This window comes from Myotis davidii, unplaced genomic scaffold (assembly GCF_000327345.1).
Source record: "Myotis davidii unplaced genomic scaffold, ASM32734v1 scaffold1224, whole genome shotgun sequence".
Taxonomy (NCBI): Eukaryota; Metazoa; Chordata; class Mammalia; order Chiroptera; family Vespertilionidae; genus Myotis; species Myotis davidii.
In genome coordinates this window covers 60,381-66,306 of record NW_006295383.1, presented here as the reverse complement: position 1 = coordinate 66,306, position 5,926 = coordinate 60,381, and positions in this window count along the sequence as shown.

Genomic DNA, 5,926 nt, shown 5'->3' with positions numbered 1-5,926 from the left:
ATGTGCTTCAGTGGGGCGTTGGTGCTCACTGAGTCTGCCTCTTGAATGTGTCCCTTATGGATGTGAGGAGTTGAAATCTGGTATCTGAGCAGGAGTGCCCTGGCTCCTGGATCTCCAAGTCAACCACTGTGTGAGTCCACCCAGCAGGAGCTACAGCGATATCAGCAGATTTCTCCTCTTTGTTTGGGACTTAAGAGTTTTGGAGCTCTCTGACCCAGCTGCAGTTTGTTAGATTAGACTGCAAAAGGGCAGGCGGTTCCTTTGTCCCTGCGGGCACAGCTTGGGTGGGGATGTAACTTGAGTGCGGCGGGGTCTCAGAGAATCACCAAGGCAGAGCAAACAGCAATGGCTGTCATCAGCCGTCTCCAACCACTCCTCGCATCTCAGCGTCTCTGCGTCCCAGAGCTCTCTGACCCAGCTGCAGTTTGTTAGATTAGACTGCAAAAGGGCAGGCGGTTCCTTTGTCCCTGCGGGCACAGCTTGGGTGGGGATGTAACTTGAGTGCGGCGGGGTCTCAGAGAATCACCAAGGCAGAGCAAACAGCAATGGCTGTCATCAGCCGTCTCCAACCACTCCTCGCATCTCAGCGTCTCTGCGTCCCAGAGTCTCCGAGTCCTGTGCCCCCACAGTAACAATGATCCCTGCAAGCAGCTCTGCGAAAAAGCCACCCTCCCTTTCTGACCCGCTGCAAGACAGTCCAGTTTCTCCCCGTAGGAGTCTGGGTCCCCAGAGTCTCACCGTAAATGAGTTCAGTGCATTTGGGAGCTTGTATCCCCTTAGGATTGGGAAAAAAACTGCGCACCCAGTTGCAGCCCGCCTCACACGCGCCTCTGTACCTCTGCTCTTGGCACCTCTGCTCCTCCTACCCAGTCTCAATGCACTTTTTTCTTTCCTTCTAGTTGTAGAACTTCCACTCGGACAGCTTTCCCGTGGTTCAGGATGATAGCTGTTTTGTCTTTTAGTTGTAGTTTTAATGTGGTTATGGGGGTCAGCACATACAGGTTTATACCTTATGCTACTATCTTGGTTCTCAGTACTGTCTCACTTCTTGATTTTGGTCACGTCTAGTTGGTGTAAGATAGTGTCCCAAAGTGTTAGGTTATTACACGTTGGAATCATTTGTACATCCTGCCAAGCGCTTATTCACTTACGCATCTATTTCTCCAAGGGCTTAAACACGTGGTGCTATATTTGGTGGTTTTTCTTTCTTTTCATCCACAAGACCTGTCACTCTTAGTGTTAACACCTGGCACATGGAAGGGACTCAACAAATGGGGATGACCAAGAGGCGTAAAAAAGGTGGCCATAGGCAAGGGGTGTGGAGGCTTGAGAAATGCCACTGTGGGGACCCAGAGATCCCTTGCTTCCCATTGTTCCAGTGTGCAGAAGCCCAGGACTGCCAATAGGCACAGACAAGAAAGCTCTGAGGGACACCTGCTCCTGGGACAAAGGACAGCCTACCAGCAGGAAGACCTTCTGACAGCATCTGCTTCAGTCAAACACCAGGGGGACACCACCTCTTGCAGCACCCTACTACCCCTCCAGGGAAAGCCAGTAGTGATCATTCCCCCCCCACACGTGGTGTTACTAGGTAGGTGGGGCTGATGCTTTGTCCCCACCCAACAGAACAGGCTGTGGGGTTCCAATTCCCCCATTCGAATGGGGGCAGGGGCATCTCAATGAGTTGAGCAGTGGAGACGTAAGCAATGGAGGAAGCTGGTCTCATACTCCTCTAGCACGTCTTCCCATCCCAGTGCCAGTGAGCCCAGGAGAGCTGAGCTCTCCCCAGCACCAGGAGACTACACGCCATGGCACAGAGCAGGCTGGTCAGCACTCCTGCCAGCACCGAGGAGCAGAGCATAATGACAAGGCCAGCCTAGTAGCTCACATGCTGCCTCCTGACCCTCCTCTCCCCTAGCATTGGTGGGCCTCGTGGACAGAGGAGCTTACGCCACCTGGAAGAAAAGTGCCACAGGAGGCATTAGGGGCAGAGGGGAAGCTGCACGGCCCCACCATCAGCAAGGAGGCAGCATGAGTCAGCACTGCCTGGGGGCACAGGGGTGGCAGGCCCACGACACACCCACCCAGTCCCATCCACACCCCAAGGGACTGCCCGAGTAAATATGGCCAAAGGAAGTCCCCTGATCAAAAGCCAGTGCTACAAAAGGAAGGGCTTGAAAGGAAAAGAGAACATTGGGATGAGTCGACCTAATGGACTGCGGCCATAAGTTTATTATATCATACTTAATGGTTACAACAAAAAGATAGCACCATCTGATGCAGTGTTCAGCATACATGGAGGAAGTAGCTAGGGAAATTATATTTAAAAGTAGGGAGTGCAGTGAATAGGGACATAATGGAAGTAATGTTTCTGCACTTCATTCAAAGTAGTACAACATTTCCCACAGATGGTGCCAAGTTATACACATAATACCTAAGAAAATCATGGAACTGACATGCTCAAAGACCATGATAGATGAGGATAGAATTGTTTTTTAATGTTCAAGTAACCCACAAAAAAAGAAAAGAAGCAAGAATGAGAAAAACAGCAAATAGAACTCAATAAAATGACATAAGTTTTAACATCAATTACCTTAAATTCAGATGGTCCAATTGCCTCAGTTAGGTTGGCAGAATTGATTAAAAACATGACTAATAGATGCCATCTACAAGAAACTCACCAAAATATGTTATAGATAGGTTAAAGTAAAAGAACAGGAAAAGATATGCAAACATTACATTTTTAAAGCGGGAATGATTTTATTAGTATCAGGTAAAGTAAACGTTAGGGCAAAGAAAATTACTAGAAACATTGCACAATGGTTAAAGGATCAATACATCAGGGACACAATCCTGAATATGTACATACTAGACACAATAACATGAAACGAAACTGAAAAGCTGAAAGGAGAAATAGACAGTGAGGGCTGGACTGCACCCCATTCTCAGCAACAAGACTGCTAGACAGAAAGCGAGGGGGGACGGACTGAAACACACGTATGTGCACACACGTGACCCTGGTTTCTGCACACATGTAACACTAATGTACACACATGACAGTGGCTCGTGCACACAGGGCACACACACGTGGACACACACAACACTGGCTCCTATGCAGTAGTTCTGACTGGTGTGTCTCAGGACACCTGTGCTCTCCTAAAAACCATTAAGTTCTTCAAAGAGCTTTTGTTTATGTGTATTATATCTATATTGAAAATTAATAAAATTTTCTAAAAATAATCCATTTTAAAAGAACATAAACCCATTCACTACTTAAGTATATTTTCCTAAACCAAAGTAAGAGTGGTATTGATTTTAAAGTTTTGCAAATCTAATGTCTGACTTAAAAGACAGTTGGATTCTCTTCTCTGCCTCTGCTTCACACATCATGTAACCTCTGGAAAGTTCCACTTTGTGCATTCATGAGAGAGAAACGCAGTTGAAATACAAACACTGCCTTTATAATTATTCAAAGTGTGTATCCATTTTGGGGGCAACACAGACTTTCTTATGGGGATACATAAAAGATAAAGTTTACAGTACAAAACTAGCAACTGTCAATGAATTGAGGGCACACAATACCGAATGAAATGATTCTTGATGTTTGTGATTCCGTTGCTTCACGTTATCAGCAATGCCTGGACCAGAATGGTCATCAATTTGAAAACAGACATTGTCAAAAAATTATTCATTTCTGTAGATTATTTTAAATTTTGAAAATGAACTGTATTTAATAAGCACTGACTTTATAATCTTTCAAATTGTGCATACAATTTTAAGGGGGGGACACCTATATTTACATGGGAAAATCAACCCAGACTGGCCCACAATGATATTTACTTTGATAAAATTATTGGGCTTTAAAAGCAAAAGAAAAACCCGTTGGAAATCAGACAAAATAATCAAGTTGTTTATAAGGGAAATAAAACCAGATTGATTGATATCAAACTTTTCAAAAGGAGCACCATGCCAGTGGTACTCATGTGAGTACCTTGTTAGGATTAATATTACCTAAGCCATCTACAGATTTAATGCAATTCCAACAGCCTATTTTTGCAAGAATGGAAAGGGATTTTTATTTCCAAACAATGCAACCTTAATATATAAATGTCACAAACTTGTATGAACATAAAATCACTCAGAATATTGTTCACACTAGTCCTTCCTGAGGAATCTTCTAGACTCAGGGTCAGGCCAAATCCAGCCCATCACTTTTTTTTTCTTTTACAATGCATTAGTCATACAAAAAATCCAAAACATCCATGAGTCCAATCTATATAATAAAAGGGTAATATGCAAATTGACCCTAATGGCAGAACAACCAGTCACTATGATGTGCACTGACCACCAAGGGGTAGACGCTCAATGCAGGAGCTGCCCCCTGGTGGTCAGTGTGTTTTCACAGGGTGAGCTCTGCTCAGCCACGAGCAGGGCTGAAGGCTGCGAGTGCAGCGGTGGTGGCGGGAGCCTCTCCCACCTCCTCAGCAGTGCTAAGGATGTCTGACTGACTGCTAAGGCCCACTCCCCAGGGAGCTGGCCTAAGCCATCAGTTGGACATCCCCCGAGGACTCCTGGGCTGCCAGATGAATGTCTGACTGCCAGCTTAGGCCTGATTCCCCAGGGAGCAGGCCTAAGCCAGCAGGTGGACATCTCCCGAGGGGTCCCAGGCTGCGAGAGGGCACAGACCAGGCTGAGGAACCCCCCCCCCCCCCCAGTGCACGAATTTTTGTGCACCAGGCCTCTAGTATTACTAAAAGTGGGGAAAATGAGAAGAATTCTTATACAGAAGAATTCCAGATTAATTTAGGCAGATAGTCCTGTCTTTCCCCCTTAAGTGTGGGATACATTTAGTAATTGGCTTCTAGAAAGTAGAGAATGAAAGGGGATAGGGAGATGAGTAAGTTTAAACTGGGGAAACCTGGAAAACACACCCTTGGCCAGGTGATCAAGGTCAACATCATCAGTGATGTCATGTGCAGAGCATGAATCATGATATGGAGTGAGAAGAAGGGCATTTCGCCTCCATGGTCTTTCTCCCAAGACCCATAATGCCAAGTTCAAACCTGTTTATATGGGACAAAAATGAACTTGGATTCATAGCTTGCATTATCTACAAAATAAACTCAAAATGTATCCTAGATCTAAATGTAAAATCTGAACTATAAAATTTCTAAGAGAAAATATGTGTGGCCTTGGGCTAGTCAGAGATGTGTTAGATGTGACGCCAAAAGTACCTCCATAATAGAACAAGCTGGTAAACAGGACAGCATCAAAAGTACAAACATAGGCTCTTCAAAAGATACTGTTAAGAAGATTAAGGCAGCCACAGAGTAGGAGGGAATCTTTGCAAAGCGTGTATCTGATAAAGGACTTGTATGCAGACTATAGGAAGTCTCTCGAATATACATGTAACAATAAGAAAAAAGAAAAATAGCCCACACTTTTAAAAATGCAAAATATTTGATACACCACCAGAGATACAGAGTTGACCAGCAAGCACATGAAAAGATGCTAAGCATTATTAGTCAATAATGCCATGAAAAGTACAATAAGGTATCACTGGACACCTTTTAAAATGGTAAAATGAAAAAGACTGACTGTACCAAAAGTTGCTGAGGATGCAAAGAAACAGGAGTGCTCATACTCTGCTGGTGGGGATGCAAAGGGGAACAGCTGGAAAACAGCTTGGCAATACCTTAAAAAGTTAAACAGACGCCTGCCACCTGATCCGGCCATTCCACTCGTAAGCATTTAAGATAAAGAAGGTATATGGCCCTACCGAGATTTATACACAAGTGTTCCTAGCAGCTCTGTTTGGAATAGCCAAAAACTGGAAACCCAAATGCCCAGGAACAGGTAAATGGATAACTAAATAGGAGTATGTGCAAATGTGGAAGGCTGTGCAGCAATAAAATGATGAACGATT